At 38.4% G+C, this 16,941-nt stretch overlaps 1 protein-coding gene across 2 annotated transcripts in view; it reads left to right on the plus strand.

Moving 5' to 3' along the window:
* TNFSF18 (TNF superfamily member 18) overlaps positions 1 to 16,941 on the plus strand; it is a 113,723-nt gene that overhangs the window by 792 nt on the left and 95,990 nt on the right. The window lies entirely within an intron of this gene.

Raw genomic sequence — 16,941 nt, forward strand, 5'->3', positions numbered from 1 at the left:
ACCCACGTCCCCCGCATCGGCAGGCGGACTCTCAACCACTGCGCCACCAGGGAAGCCCCGGATACAGCTTTTTTTTCCATGCTCAGTGAGGCTCCGGGAAGACAGTGAGGCCCAGTGCTTAAAGAGTATGTTCTAAAGAACCAGCCACCTGGGTTCAAGTCCTGGCACCATCAAGTACTACCTGTGTGCCTTCCGACACATTCTTTAACCTCTTCCTGCCCCGTCTCTGAAATGGGGATAAAGAGGATTGCATGAGGAAATCTATAAAGCAAGTACTAGTATTTGGAATATAGTTAATGCTCGAAAACTGGTAGGAGTGGGTGGGGTACTGCGTTTTTATTTATTTAAAAATTTTTTAATTTTTTTTTAGTTCCTGGATTTCTGCCTTAGTCTATTCAGACTCCTCTAACAGAAAACCATAGACTGGGTGGCTTATAAACATCAGAAATTTATTTCTTACGCTTTTGGAGGCTGGGAAGTTCAAGATTGAGGCACTGGCAGATTCCATGTTTGGTGTGGACTTCTGGTTCACAGACAGCTGTTTTCTCACTGTGTCTTCGCATGGTAGAAGAGGTGAGGGAGCTCTTTGGGGGTCTCTTTTATTAGGGCACTAATTCCATTCATGAGGGCTTCACTCTCATGACCTAATCACCTCCCAAAGTCCTCACCTCCTAATACCATCACATTGAAGCTTAGGATTTCAACATGTGAATTTTAAGGGGACACAAATCAGTCTATAGCAATATCTCTTTAAAAATAAGTTTGAAACAGTGTCTGACTTACATTCCTCTACCGTAATTATCCCTACATTTATGACTGCATACTCTATCACCTCTTACTGATAAGTATTATTGGTAATACTTTCTATAGAGAGAATAGAAAGATAATTCAATCTTTTATGGCTGATCAAAAAAAAATTTTTTTTTTGGTTTCTGTTTTGCCTAGATACTTTTTTTAATATGGATGTTACTTTTTAGAGCAGTTTTAGGTTCACGGCATGCTTGAAAGGAGATTTCTATATATTCCTATATTCTCTCTACCCCCACCTATGCGTAGCCTCCCCCATTATTAACAACGCCCTCTAGAGTGATACATTTGTTATAATTGATGAATTTGCATTGAGACATCATTATCACCCCCATTCTCTTGACAGTATCTTTCACAGAGCAGAAAATTTTAATTTTAATGAAGTCCAGTTTATCAATTCATTCCTGGATCATGCCTTTGGTGTGGTATCTAAAAAGTTATCACCAAACCTGAGGTCATTTCTGCTGTGTTTTCTCCTGTTATCTTCTAGGAGTTTTATAGTTTTTCCTTTTGCATTTAGATCTGTGGTCCATTTTGATTTAACTTTTGTGAAGGGTGTAATGTATGTGTTTAGATTCTTTGGTTTTTTGACATGTGATGTCGAGATGTTCCAGCACCATTTGCTGAAAAGACTATCTTTGCTCCATTGTACTGCCTTTGCCTTTGTCAGAAATCAGTTGACTATATTATGTGGGTCTATTTCTGCGTTCTCTATTATGTTCCATTGATCTATTTATCTATTCTTTTACCAATACAAAATTAGTTTTTTACTAATAGAAGCTGGGAAATTTTCTTTCATCTTCACCACTTGCTATTAAATGCCACAGCTATAACTTCTTGCCCTAAGATAAAGCCTAAGAGAACTCCAGCCCTGAGATCTCGAAGGACGTCTCCTCAATAGCTGACAGCTGCTGCTTCAGCAGGTGGTCTGAATTGGTCAAGTTTTTCAGCTCCCAGTTTCCTGTCCCCGCTGGATGAATTTCCAGGGTATGAGAAGACTGTGAAGCCTGAATCATAGTGGCTCACAAAACAACATCTCATTCAGATTCTTCTCCTTGGGGTCAATGATAGAGTTCAGATGCCTGACAAGGGCCATAAGGGGCAGGTTGTTCCTGGGGCCAGGTGCATGTGTAGTAGTACTGGCAGCCCGTGGGCCACATGCTAGCCTTTCCTTGGCTGCCCCCTTCCCTGGTAAGGAGCTGGCAGGTCCAAGTGGATATGCCTACATGGAGCCTGTGGACTATACCATATTTACCTGCTTCCAGGCTTACTTGCTTGGGCTTTTCCCTGGGCCAGTCGTCTAGTGAGTGAACCACGCTTGTGTTGTGCCCTTCTTTAGGCCTCCGAGTTATCAGGGCAGCAGTTGACATCAAGGATGGAAAGGGTAGGGAGTGGGGAGTGCTGTGGACATACCTTGGATGTGTAAATTAAGGTGTGAGATCCCTCAGTGTGTAGGAAGGAGCCAAGGGCTGGAAGAGCAAGGGTAGGGGTGCAGCAATCTTCCACACCAAGTTTGAAGAGGCCAAGAATTCTGAATTTGTACCTGGCCTTCCAGATCATTATGAAGGCATATTTGTCAGAGTAATAGGACAGGACATATTTTATTTAACAGTTTGATACTTGATTTTAACTTTCACATAGCTAGGTGTATGGTATGAGGAAGACCATTTGTACTCTTTCCCATGGCTCCACAAATTTTGGGGGTGGACCTGTTGGTGAGTGATAGACATGGGACCACAATTCAGTATTCTGGGTTCCTGTGTTAAAGTCCTTTCAGCTCTTTTAATGAGCTTGGCTTGTCCTTACTAAAAACAACTGATTTGTTGTTTCCTAGATTTCCTCTGGTTTTATCCTGCTGGTCAAGTGTAAAATCTGATGGTGAATCAGAGAAAGTATAGTTACCCTAAATTAAGTTAAAATGTAGCTTGCTTTGGGCACCCACTCTCCCCTGACTCTTCTCTTCCCAGGCACAGTACCTTGTGCTGTGGCCCATGAGCTCACCCTCTTTCTCCCTCTTTCTGTAAAATTCATCCAAGGGATGACCCAAGCCTAGGCCCAAGGGCTAGCCACAGAATTGCTATTTGTAGGGATAGAGACAGGGCTTGGACAGGCAGCCTGGGGTACTCACATGTGTTCATGGCTCATCACATTACAGAACAGATCCAGAGGTGGAAAGGGGAAGCAGACTGTGGGCTGGGGGTCCAGGGACCAGCTCTGTCATGCTACCACGTTCAAGAACAGAACTCTGAGCAGAATGTGAAAATTTGGAATTTGAACTTGGTTTTCCAAACTATTATAATCCATGTAAGATGATATAAAATATTTAATTTAACAGCCTCTTACTTTGACTTAGAACTTTCAAATATGTAGAATGTGGTACATAAGTCTTGATTTATTTTTTCACACCTGGACTTGAAACTGTTAGGAGTAGACATCTGCTTAGAAGGATTTTCTCCCTGTAGGCTATGCTTCTCTTCTTTCTGGATAAAGGCCTGGTGATTTCCATCCTAAAGTCTACTGTCAGAGGTGGATAGAGACTTTCAAACCTGACCACTGGCTGACCTTTACTTTCTTGCTGGTTTAAGCTAAAGGGGTCTTAGATTGATTTTCAAATTGGACCTCAGCTTGTATCTGACCTTCCATGTTTTCTTAGGTCCTTCCTGAAGTTTTCCCCTATCCTGGATGTGTTGAGAATTAGCAGAGGATAAAGTCCTCTGTACTCCACCCTCTCTTTTTTCCACCCCAACCTCAAAAACACATGCACACACATGCACAGAGCCACACAATATTCTTGTAAAAACTGGGGCTCCTTGTTCTCATCACTGAGGTTTTCTGGAGCTTCCTTCCTCCTCTTACTGCTCTAGGGCATTTTCCACTCAAAACCATTGACTTAAAAGAAAGAAAAAAAACACACCCTTGATAAAAAAGAAAAGGGAAGGGTTCTTGTCAGAACATGGGAAACAAAATTCTGAAAATAGCTCAGATTCTCCTACAGACATGATGCAAGTGTTATTAAGTTGAGGAACTGTTGACACCAATGACATGATTGCTGATCCTTTGCCCTTTTTCTCATTCTTTCCCATCAGTATTTCCTGAAATCTGGGTTCTGGGCAGTGACCCTTGAATGCAACCTTGTAAACAAGCACCCACAATGCTTACAGGAAAATCTTAGAGCTATGGCCCCCTTTAAACTTTTATTTAAATATATTTGTAAATACAAAATTTAAATATACTAAATATGTAAGTGTATATTTAAATATATTAATAAATATAAATATATATATATATATTTTATTTTGCGGTACGCGGGCCTCTCACTGTTGTGGCCTCTCTCGTTGCAGAGCACAGGCTCTGGACGCGCAGGCTCAGCAGCCATGGCTCACGGGCCCAGCCGCTCTGCAGCATGTGGGATCTTCCCGGACTGGGACACAAATCCGTGTCCCCTGCATCAGCAGGTGGACTCTCAACCACTGCGCCACCAGGGGAGCCCTAAATATATTTTTATAATATAAAATAATATAATTAAAATTATATTTTTATAGAGATATATACCAACTGGGGGCTTATTTACTATAAATACCTCTTTAAATTTTCCTGGTATGGGGCTTCCCTGGTGGTGCAGTGGTTAAGAATCCGCCTGCCAATGCAGGGGATATGGGTTTGAGCCCTGGTCTGGGAAGATCCCACATGCCACGGAGCAACTAAGCCCATGCACCACAACTACTGAGCCTGCACTCTAGAGCCCTTGAGCCACAACTACTGAGCCCATGTGCCACAACTACTGAAGCCCACATGCCTAGAGCCTGTGCTCCGTAACAAGAGAAGTCACTACAATGAGAAGCCCTCTCACCACAACAAAGAGTAGCCCCCACTCGCTGCAGTTAGAGAAAGCCTGCGTGCCGCCATAATAAATAAATAAAATAAAAAGAAATTTCCTGGTATGGTGAAAGGGATTTAATGAGATAGAGATGGGATAAATGCAATCAGGAGAAAAATAAAAATTTAGGAACTAACCAGATGTTGCTGATAAAATTGGACACAACTCAATAGGTTTTAGGAGGCCAAAGACATTAAGATAATTCATTGGTCCATTCATTTATTCAACTAATATTTCTATTTTTGGTCCATTCATTTATTCAACTAATATTTCTATTTTTCTCCTTCTACTCTAACAAAAAGGATTAAAGCAGCTAAATTGTATTTATTGTGACTGGCAAGGACTGTGTACACTATTCTGGAAAATATAAGATTGTGACACAGCTGTTCAGAAGTTCAAAGCTGTTAGGAAAGGAAAACGTGTATCTGAGAAAGTGAAAACAATATAAGACTTTATCAGAGATACTGGCCCTGAGTTTTATCTCGTTTCCATTTCATATGTTATGTTATGACCAGAGTTAGCTTTCTAATATGAAAATCTCATTGCATAAATCTGCCTAAAACTGTTTGTGGGTTCTTGTTATTTATTGGAGAAAGTTGAAGTGCCTTAGCATTGTGTACAAAGTGTCCATGACCTTGTTCCTGGCTACCTTTCTGGACTCATCTCCAGTCACCGCCTCTCCTCCCTGTGTGTAGAATGGGAGCTTCCAGAGAGCCATGACTATATCTTACTCATCTTTGACCTCCCAGTGTCATAGTGGAGGCTTCAGGAGCACTTTATTTTTAATTAACAGAGCCTTTTCCATCCATGAATCTTTTCTCTAAACTACTTTATGGTGGAATTTAACACATACAGAAAACTTCATAAAACAAATGAACACAAGTGTAATTACCACTTCACTCAAAAACTAGAACCTTGCTGGCTCACCAGAAGTCTTCTTCATGCCCTTTCCTAATCACATCCCCTTTTCTCTCCCCAAAGATAACCACTCACCCCACCTATTCTCCTGTTCTCAGCTCAAGCCCACAATCCCCACACCCCACCTCACTTCTGGGATATTCTCCTGAACTCATACAGACCTCTGATAACTTCCTTTGTCTCTGATCTTTAAAGCACCTATTTTCTTTAGCATTCATTTGGCACCTAGTCACCTATAGCATCTCTTTATAAAGTTACATTTATGGTATTCTTCTTGTATTGTTTATATTATTTTTCCTTCACTGTAGATATCTTTATCTGTTCAAATACTTTTTGATGTCCACATTCTATATTGCTATTGTCTATGTTTTACGTTTATAGTTAAATATTCATTAAGTATCTCTAATGAGATCTTATTGACAGACATATCAAAGCGTGTAAGAGACAGATTTACTCAACCCGATAAAGAGAAAGAGCCAAGTACAGTCTACACAGAGACACACAGAGAGAGAAAGAGAGAGCAAGATATTGTTCTGATGTAGTGCACATAAGTATTCAAGAGTTTCACACACTGAAAATCATAATTTCTCTCTCCCCTATTATTCATTTCCTCAAACCAGAGCAAGTGTTAGGAAATCCAGATATGCTTCAGATATAATCTTCAAACAGATTAAGGTTTTGAGTAAAGAAGACATTTAGATCAAGCAGTAGCTGTCCTCTTTAGCATTTTACTTGAGAGGAAACATTGCCAGAACATGGGCCACACTATTGGTTGAACTCCTGATGTGGATACTCCAGGAAGGATTCCACATTGTCAGGGAAACTGGAAGAGATGACACTGAAAATCCTTTCCTACCTTATGATGGCATAGATGAATGAGAGCCATTGCCAATCTAAATATAATGATTAAGTCTGTAGTTTTACTTAGAAATTAAGTTGGTGCTGAAAGCTCAGGTCTAAGACGTGGGATTGTGATTCAGCCAGCTCCCAGATTCCACCCACTAAATATGGTTAACACTTTCAGTCAACCTATATCCATCATTTCAACTCTTGGGTGGAATAATAAATGTTAAACATGTGAACGTGAATTATCTTTCCTTGCTTTTCACATACTGTCAGTGACCACCCCTCCGTGTCACCTATACTTTTCTTGCAGAATTTTACTCATTCTTTGAGATTCAAAACATATCATCCCATATGAAATCTACCTTGATTTCTCATGAAAGTTAGGGCTTTGTCTATTCTGCTTAACAACACTTTTTTTCCTTAAAATACTCAACACATTGTATTTCAGTGTATTTATCTGCCCCACAGAATTATAAGCTCCTCAACTTTAAGGGCTGGGTTTTATTTAGTACTAGACCTGTGGTAGGTGCTCAATAATTTGAGTGAACAAAAAGTACAGAGTAGTAAAATTTGAGACACAGAATCAAAAGTAATAAACACCCAGTGCCAGAATTAATATCTTCTGTTTTCCAGTTACTAGATTAGGTACTGAGAAAAGGCAAATAAAACACAGAACAGGCATCCAGAAGCTCACAGTCCAGTAGGGAAAGAAGAGAAGTGAAAACATGAAATATTGTAGGAGGGAGGAAGATGGAGGTGGGTAGGGTGCTGTGGGAGCCCAGAGAACTGGTGTTTGACTCAAGAGGGGGAGTAGGAGACAGATGTGCAAGCTGATTTACTAAGGACAGGCAGCACATCATATGGAGAAGGGGAAGAGGTAGGGGGCGTTCAAGGCAGGGGAACTTGAAGCATTGGAGTCCTCTTATGACCTTACATGGAGATTCCTAGCAGTGAGAACAAGCACAGAAATTTGCTTCTGTCAGGTTGACCATAGCCCTAGCACTTCTGTGGGGTGTACCAGAGAGGAAAAGAGAAAGGAGAGGAGAGCATACTTCTTCTGTCTGACTGGGAAAAAGTAAAAAGATGCAATTGGATCACGTGTGAACTTGTACTATACTTAGATGTACAAAGAAAATTAGCTTCTTTATTTTCTAGTAAATGGCTGATCTTCTTTACAGTCTCCTCACATCCCCTTGGGAGGGGAAGGCAGAGACTTGCAACTTCCTATTTCTTGCATCACAGGCTATACTAGTTTGAACAGTGTATTTTCAGTGACTCAGTCTCTTTTGGATAAATGCTTTTCAGATGTCCTCTCCCCATCTCTACTCCTGCCTCCATCCCTTGCTTTTTTTCCAAGGACAACCTCATGGCAACACAGAAGACAAATGATTGGAACTCATGTAGCATTCTCTAGAATCTTATTGGTCTCTTCTGGGTCCTGCCATGAGGCAGCCACTCAGCCTTTCAGGTACAGCTGGTTTTATTTGATGTTTTGGAGGATATGCAAGCATCTGTGACTAGAACTCACAGTCTAGGGCATTTATATGGTATTTTAAATGTGGCAACCACTTCATTCAGACCCTGGGTCTTAGCCAGTAAGCTGCTCCAATCAGCACCTCAACATCTGGTCACATTTTTGAGTACCATGTATGGGCCTTGGGAAAGAAGGAGAGATACTTTAAGACAGTCTTTCTGGGCACCCTCCTTCAGGATCTTCAGGCATGTGCATCTGGATCTTTCCACTGGGTCCCTTTCCTTGGGGTTCATCCTGAGTGGGGGAAATGAAGAAATGAAAGATCTTTCCATAGTACTTAGTCAACTCTCTTTTCTTTCCCATAATCCACCAGGATAGAAGGGGCAATTGATCTACTTCTCCTTCCTGGCATAGACTTCTCTTACATAATATTCTCCTGTTTCCTTCTTAATAGAAGAGAAGTACTTCCATATTGTGGGAGAAACTATAATTTGAAAAGAAACTCTAAACTCTGAGTTGGCCAGGTCTGACCCTTGATGGAGTACAAATGGACATTGATTTAACACCCACACATATTATTCTAATTACACAGGCACAGCCAGTATAAAAAAGTAACACTTAAAGTAAGTGTTGTGGAATGGCAGAGCGAGATGGTGAAACTCCTTTCTCACAAAAACAGAAAATACAGGCAAAACAACTAAAATCATTTCACGACTTTAGAAATTAACCAAAACCACAGAACAAATTGAAAATTGTCTATGCAAGAGAAACTAAACTTCTGTAAGGTAGCAGTATCTATGTCATTTTAACATGGGCTATTCCCATCCCCCTTTCGTCTCCAGCCAGGTAGTGGGGTAGTCATGACAAGCCAGCAGTCTTGCAGCCAATGGAGAGGGATGACCAATTCTGGAACTTGATTAAAATACCCATCTGTATAGTACCATTGATATTTTGTCTGTATTTGCAGCTACCTGGAAAATTTTCATTCCCAGGGTGTTGGGGCTATTTGTTTTGACTCAGAGCTAGCTCAACAACAACTAAAAGCTCTATCCCCAGGATATTACCTGAAATAATAGTAATCTGCTGGCAACATCATAGCTGTTGGTCTAAGGCTGTGATTTCAGTTGAGGCAAAAAAGAGTATGACCAAAAAATTTAAAGGAAGTCCTGGAGCTAGGTAACTAGAACTAAGGAACTTCAGAAAGCCCTGACATATTTCTGAGGATCTAGAAGGCAGTGTGTGTGTGTGTGTGTGTGTGCAGGACTTGACCTGAAAAGGAGAAGGCTTCAGCCATTCCAGTCCACATTTAGCTGACATTGACATTGCACAAGCAAGAAGTGAAAGCTAAGACTGCTTCATAAATTACCTGAAATTTGAAGGCATACCTTCGCACACAGATCCCTTTGGCAAAGGGTGAAAGACATGTAGACAAAGCATTTAAGGAAATCTTCGTATAGATCATTGGCTGGCCACAAGAATGACCCCTAGGAACTCAGATTAAAAATAAAAACAAGAACTTTAAAAAAAGCCTAGGAGAGAACTCATTGGCCACATATTTCAGAATACCGACAACAATAAGAAACTTTGGAGAGGAGGGTGATCTGATACCATAGTTGTTATATTATTCAATATACTATCTAAAGTATCCAATTTCAAAAGAATTATGACACATTCAGAGGAAAATAAAAATATGACACATACGTGGATAAAAACAAAGGGAGCCAAAGAAAATGTCCCTGAGGGGGAACTGATAGTGAACTTAGTAGCCAAAGAATTTAAACCAACTATTATAGATATGTTGAAATAACAAAAGAATTAAAGGAAAGCATGACAATGATATCTTACCAATTAGACAATATAAATAAAAAGAAAAATAATCAAAATAAACCTCAGTAGACCTTCTGGAGTTGAGAAGTACAATCACAAAAATAAGAAAAGTTTAGTAGACGTGTTAAAAACAAATCTGAGCTTGCAGAAGAAAGAATGTCAACTTGAAGATAGGTGAATTGAAATTATCCAGTCCTAGGAATAGGAAAAAAAAAAAAAAAGAATGAAGACAAATGAACAGCACCTTAGAGACCTGTGCATACAATCGAGCATATGAACATATGCAAAATGAATGTCTCAGGAGGAGAGAAGAGATAAAGGGGCAGAAAGAATATTTGAAGAAATAATGGCCCCAAACTTCCAAAATTTGATGAAAAGCATTATTCTACACATCCTAGAAGCTCAGTGAACTGTAAGATAAACTCTAAATGATCTACACAAAGACTCACCATAATGAAACTTTAGAAAGCCAAAGACAAGAAGACAATATTGAAAGCAGCAAGAGAGGTGACTCATCACATACAAAGGATCCTCATTAGAAACCATGGAGGTCAGAAGATGAGATGAGATGACATAGTCAAAATACTGAAAGAAATGGACTGTCAACCAAGAATTCTATATCCAGCAAAACTGTCCTTCAAAAATGAAGGAGAAATTAAGATATTCCCAGGTAAACAAACTCTGAGACAGTTTGTCACTAGCAGAGTTATTTAATAAGAAGTACTAAAGGAAGCCCTTCAGGCTGAAATAAAAGGACACTAGATGGTAACTCAAACCCATACAAAGAAATAAAGAGCACTGGAAAAGGTAAATACATAGCTAAATATAAAAGACAATATAAACATATTTTTGTTTCTAACTGTTTTATTCTTTTGTATGATTTAAAGGCAAATACAGGGACTTCCCTGGTGATGCAGTGGTTAAGAATCTGCCTGCCAATGCAGGGGACATGGGTTTGAGCCATGGTCTGGGAAGATCCCACATGCTTCAGAGCAACTAAGCCTGTGTGCCACCACTACTGAGCCTGAGCTCTAGAGTCCGTGAGCCACAACTACGAGCCTTTGTGCCACAACTGCTGAAGCCTGTGCACCTAGAGCCTGTGCTCTGCAACAAGAGAAGCCACTGCAATGAGAAGCCCATGCACTGCAAAGAAGAGTAGCCCCCACTCGCTGCAACTAGAGAAAGCCCACGTGCAGCAATGAAGACCCGATGCAGGCAAAAATAAATAAATAAATTTAAAAGACCAGGAATAAATTTAACAAAGGAAGTACAAGAAGTACAAGACTTGTACACAGAACACTACAAAACACTGTCAAAAAAAACGATTTAAGTAAATGGAAGGACATCCTATGTTCATGCATTGGCAGAGTTAATAGTGTTATAATGGCAATACTCTTTGTATTGATCCACAGATTCATTACAATCCCTGTAAAAATTCCAGATTCCCCTTTGCAGAAATTGGCAAGCTGATACTAACATTTTATGGAAATAAAAGGGATATATTGCCAAAAGAACCTTGGAAGAAAAGAACAAAATTGGAAAACTCATACTTCCCTATTTCAAAACTTACTACAAAGTTACGGTAATCAAGATAGTGTAGTACTGGAATAAGAATAGAAATATAGGTCAATAGAATATAAGTGAGAGTCCAGATATTAACTCTTATATTTATGGTCAGTTGATTTTTAATAAGGGTGCCAAAATAATTCAATGGGAAAATATAATCTTATCAATAAATGGTACTGGGACATCTGAATATTCACATGGAAAAGTATTAAGTTTGACCCCCTACCTCACATTGTATACAAAAATGAACTCAGAATGGATCATAGACTTAAATATGAGCTAAAACTATAAAGCTTACAGAAGAAAACTTAGGAGTAATTCTGTGACCTTGGGTTAGACAACAGTTTCTTAGATATGACACCAAAAGTGCAAGTGACAAAAGAACAAAGAGGATAAATGGGATTTCATTAAAATTAAAACATTTACTTCAAAGGACACTATCAAGAGAATGAAGACAACCCACAGACTGAAAGAAAATATTTGTAAATTATATCTCTGCTAAAGGATTTGTATCCAGAATACATATATATATATATATATATATATATATATATATATATTTTTTTTTTTTTTTTTTTTTTATGTTTGTGGGCCTCTCACTGTTGTGGCCTCTCCCGTTGCGGAGCACAGGCTCCGGACGCACAGGCTCAGCGGCCATGGCTCACGGGCCCAGCTGCTCCACGGCACGTGGGATCTTCCCGGACCGGGGCCCAAACCCGTGCCCCCTGCATCGGCAGGGGGGACTCTCAACCACTGCACCACCAGGGAAGCCCCAGAATATATTTTCAATAAACCTTACAACTCAATAATAAAAAGACAAATAAGCCAATTAAAAAAGAGCACAGAATTTGGATAGACATTTCTTCAATAAAAATATACTAATAGCCAACAAGAATATGAAAAGATGCTTGACATTATTAGTTATTAGGTAAATGTCAATCAAAGCTGTAATCACTTCATACCCACTAGGATGGTGAAATAAAAAAACAAACAAACAATAACAAGTTAACAAGGATATGGAGAAATTAGAACCCTCATATATTGCTTACAGGAATGTAAAATGTTGCACCCACTTTGGAAAACAATTTGGTAGTTCCTCACATTATTAATCAGAGTTACAATACAAGCCAGCAATTTTATTCTTAGGTATATACCCAAGAGAAATGAAGACATGTCCTCACAAAAATGCGTTCATGAATGCTCATAATAGCCAAAAAGTGGAAACAACTCAAATGTTCATCAGCTGATGAATGGATAAACAAAGGTGGTATATCCATACAGTGTAATATATTCAGCCAGAAAAAGAAATGAAGTATTGATACATGTTATAAAGTAGATGAACCTTGAATAAACGCTAAGTGAAAGAGGTAATCACAAAAGACCAGATATTGTATGATACCATTTATGTGATGTCAACCTGTAAAAAACAAGAATCCAGTTCAAGAGGTTAAATGTTGATTTGGGATCAAAGAACTGCAGTTTGGGGTACACAGATTTAGGTAGAAATCCAAATAGTATCCTAATTACAGGAGAGGGAGGGGCTCAGGGTTTTTAAGGGGAAAAGAGAGGAAGATAAGTTGTTTTTAAAAAGGGTTAATTGGTGCAAGATGAGGTAATTGATCAAGTGAAGTCTTCATTGGTAAAAGATGAGGTAAAGCTAGATGTGTACTTTATTAATTGGTCAGGTGAAGTGGGCATGAGGTAAAAGTTCACTTTTATCAGTCCTTTCAAGGATATTCTTGTTCTTGCTCATTTCTTGGCACATTGGTGGTGTGACCTAGTTCAGAGTTTCAGAAAATAGGATGTACAAGGCAGGTGTTCTGGAGTGTCTACTCTGGTGTGGTAGGATGAAAATGTTGTAAAACGAGATTTTGGAGGTGGTTGCAAAATTCTGTGAATATACTAAAAACCGCAGCGCTGCATACTTTAAATGAGTGAATTTTATGGTGTGTGACTTACATATCAATAAAGTTATTTTTTAAAAAAGAGAGATATAGGGGTGCCACAAAAAATGTTACAGGTTTTGTGGGGGGGGAGGCATGAAATCTCAAGCTCATCATCTCAGAGAGCATGGCTCTGTTAACCAGGTGTTTCGGGAAAGTCCCTAATAGACTAGGTGAGTTCCCTTGCTAAGATCTATTTAGAAGCCTAGATTTATTCAGATTTTATTTCCAAGCACTAATTTTAAACTTAAACTAAATCTTACGGCCTACAGGTGACATTTCATATGTCAAAGTACTTTTACACTTGTCATTTTATTTGGCCAGAAAGACAAATGTTATCAATGGTTAAGAAATTTTTAATTTCTTCTCCATTAAAATATTTTATAAGAATTATAACAAAGAGGCACAAATAATTGATTTAGGAGGCCTTTCAATAGTATTTTTCTAAATGTGTGCAGAGGAACACCAGCTTTGCTAAGTGTTTTGGGGAAAAAAAGAGATCAACAGCCAAAAATGTTTGGACATCTATGTACAACATTCTTTTCTTGGAAATTGAATGGGCATGAGGTAATTAAAGGCTCTGAAAAGTTATTCACACTCACTCAACAAATATTCATTCAATGCCTCCTAAGTGTCAGGCACTGTTCTTGGCACTGGAGACACAACAGAGAACAAAGACACAATTCTTCATCTGATGGGGTTTGCATTTTAATGTTGTACAGAAAAAAATCTATTTTAATTTAGTATTTTTAATTAAGTTTTTCTCAACTTATTTGATCACAGAATAATTTTTTTCAAGAAATATCCATTAACATTCTGTGGAATACATTTTGTTAAATAGGGGTCTGCATTTATATATACCAACCTTCTAATAGAAATGCTATAAGACAGTCAAGGGGGAAAAGCAGCATATGCAAGCATCCTGAATTGTACACAAACTGTGGTTTTAGTCCTTGGTGTTATCAAAAGGTAATGGGAATTAAACCTTTATCCTTAAGGAGTATGACAGGATGGCCTGATTAAAAGTGAGGATGGGAAAGAAAACAAAAGAGATGAGCAATTAAAATATTTGTAAACATATTTTAGGTGACCCAGTTTCCAGATCTTTTCAATTATGAACAAGTTGAGAAAACCAAATGCAATTAATTAGGGTACTATAGAGGAGGAGGGACATGTGTATGAAATTAAGATATCATCTGAGAAATCTGAGTGTAAGGAATTGTAAATTTCCTACTGGGAAATTTAACTACTGGGAAATTATAAAGGAATTACAAATCCCCTCTTAAGAAATGTATTCAAGTGACAGTAAACTACTAGAAATTCAAGTACAACAGTAGGTTGGACTGGATAAAACTAAGACTAGAGCAAATTTTGGAGATAAAAAAATTATTCTCAAAGGCAATATTAAAAGTCATAACTTTACTATTAATTCCTATTAAAAAATCTTCTTTACACTTACATTCTTTTCTCTAATAAAGTTCAGTTTTGCATAAGTGGAATCAAACAATAAGTATGTAGCCTTTTGTGTCTTTATTTCAATGAGCATAATATTTTCAAGGTTCATCCATATTTTAGCACATATTGGAATTTCATCCCTTTTTAAGGCTGAATAATATTCCATTGTGTGTATATACCTATCCATGCATCTGCTGATGGACATTTGAGTTGTTTCCATTTTCTGGCCATTGTGAATAATGCTGCCATGAAAACTGGTGTACAAGTATCTGTTTGAATACCTGCTTTCAATTCTTTGGGGTATATATCTAGAAGTAGAATTGTTGGATAATCTGGTAATTCTATGGTTAACTTTTTGAGGAACTGCCGAACTGTTTTCCACAGCAGCTGCACCATTTTACATTCTCAAGGAACAAGGGTTCCAACTCCTCCACATCCTTGCTGTATGATCAGGCCATCCAAGATGGCTATTCTCTTGCTCTCTGTACATCCCCTGCTCAACCAGTGCCTACTTCATTTACATGCTACTCACCTGACTAACCTTCCTACATACTTGCCCCAGACCCCAGCTAATGATTGGTTTAACTTTAGGTACCAGGATAGCTTATCAAAGAGGTTGTGAGGGGCATGCCCCTCTGCTGGTTTCTCTGGTAACCAGTGAACCAATCTGATGTCAATTCACCCTATAACTGGTAACCTCCCCCTGCCCCTGAGAGCAAAGACTGCTGCCATGTTCTGTCCCTGCCACCTGCCACACACAGTGGGGTGTTGCTCCAGGACCTTGCTTCAGACATGTAAGCTCCATCTATCCATTAAACCATTAATGTCTCTTTTGCTAACTCTGAGCTCTTTCTTCGGTCACAAGGATGGGCAAGTACAGGGCTTGTAGGGCTGTGGGATGCATCCAAACACTTGCCAATACTTTTTATTCTCCTCCCCCTTTGTTGGATAATAGGTATCCTAATGGGTGTGTAGTGGTACCTCATTGTTTTGATTTACATTTCCCTAATGGCTAGTGATGTTGAATGTCTTTTCATGTGCGTATTGGCCATTTGTATATCCTCTTTGGAGAAATGTCCATTTAAGTCCTTTGCCCATTTTTGGATTGGGTGGTTTGTTTTTTGCTGTTAGGCCATAGGAATTCTTTATATATTCTGAATATTGATCCTTTATTAGATATATACTCTGCAAATATTTTCTCCTATGCCATGGGTTACCTTTTCACTTCATTGACAGCATCCTTTGAAACGGAACAGTTTATAATTTTGATGAAGACCAGTTTATCTTTTTTTTTTTTTCTTGTCTGGGCTTTTGGTGTCATATCCAAGAAATCATTGCTAAATTCAGTGTCAAGAAGATTTTCCCCTATGTTTTTTTCTAAGGGTTTTATTTCTTATGTTTAGGTGTTTGATTCATTTGAGTTAATTTTTGTACATGTTATAAGGTAATCCAACTTCCTTGTTTTGCATGTGGATATCTAACTTGCTTAGCACCATTCATTGAAAATGCTGTCCTTTTCCCATTGAATGGTCTTGGCAACCTTGTTAAAATTCAAAAGACTGTGCAAAGGTTTATTTTTGGACTCTCTATTTTGTTCCATTTGTCTACATTTCTGTCCTTATGCTAGTACCATACAATTTTGATGATTATTCTTTTGCAGTAAGTTTTGAAATCAGGGAATATGTGTTCTTCAACTTTGTTCTTTATTTTCAAAATTGTTTTGGTTATTCTGAGTCCCTTGAGATTCCATATTAATTTTAAGATGGGTTTTTCTCTTCCTGAAAAAGCACCATTGGGATTTTCATAGGGATTGCATTGAATCTGTAGGTCATTTTGAGTAGTATTGTCATTAAGAAAGTAGTATTGTCATTAAGAAAATTAAGTCTTCTAATTCATAAACATGGGATGTCTTTCCATTTGTGTATTCTTTAACTTCTTTCAGTAATGTTTTATAGTATTTAATGTACAAATCTTTTGCCTCCTTAGTTAAATTCATTTGTAGATTTTTAAAAAAATTTTGATGCTATTGTAAATGGAACTGTTAATTTCCTTTTTGGGTTATTCATTATTAGTGTATAAAATTATAACTGATTTTTGTGTGTCGAATTTGTATCCTGGAGCTTTCCTGAATTTACTTATTAGCTCTAACAGTTATGTGTGTGTGTGTGTGTGTGTGTGTGTGTGTGTGTGTGTCTTTAGAATTTTCTATATGTAAGATAGTCTCATCT

Source organism: Tursiops truncatus, chromosome 1 (assembly GCF_011762595.2).
Source record: "Tursiops truncatus isolate mTurTru1 chromosome 1, mTurTru1.mat.Y, whole genome shotgun sequence".
In the NCBI taxonomy this organism is placed as follows: Eukaryota; Metazoa; Chordata; class Mammalia; order Artiodactyla; family Delphinidae; genus Tursiops; species Tursiops truncatus.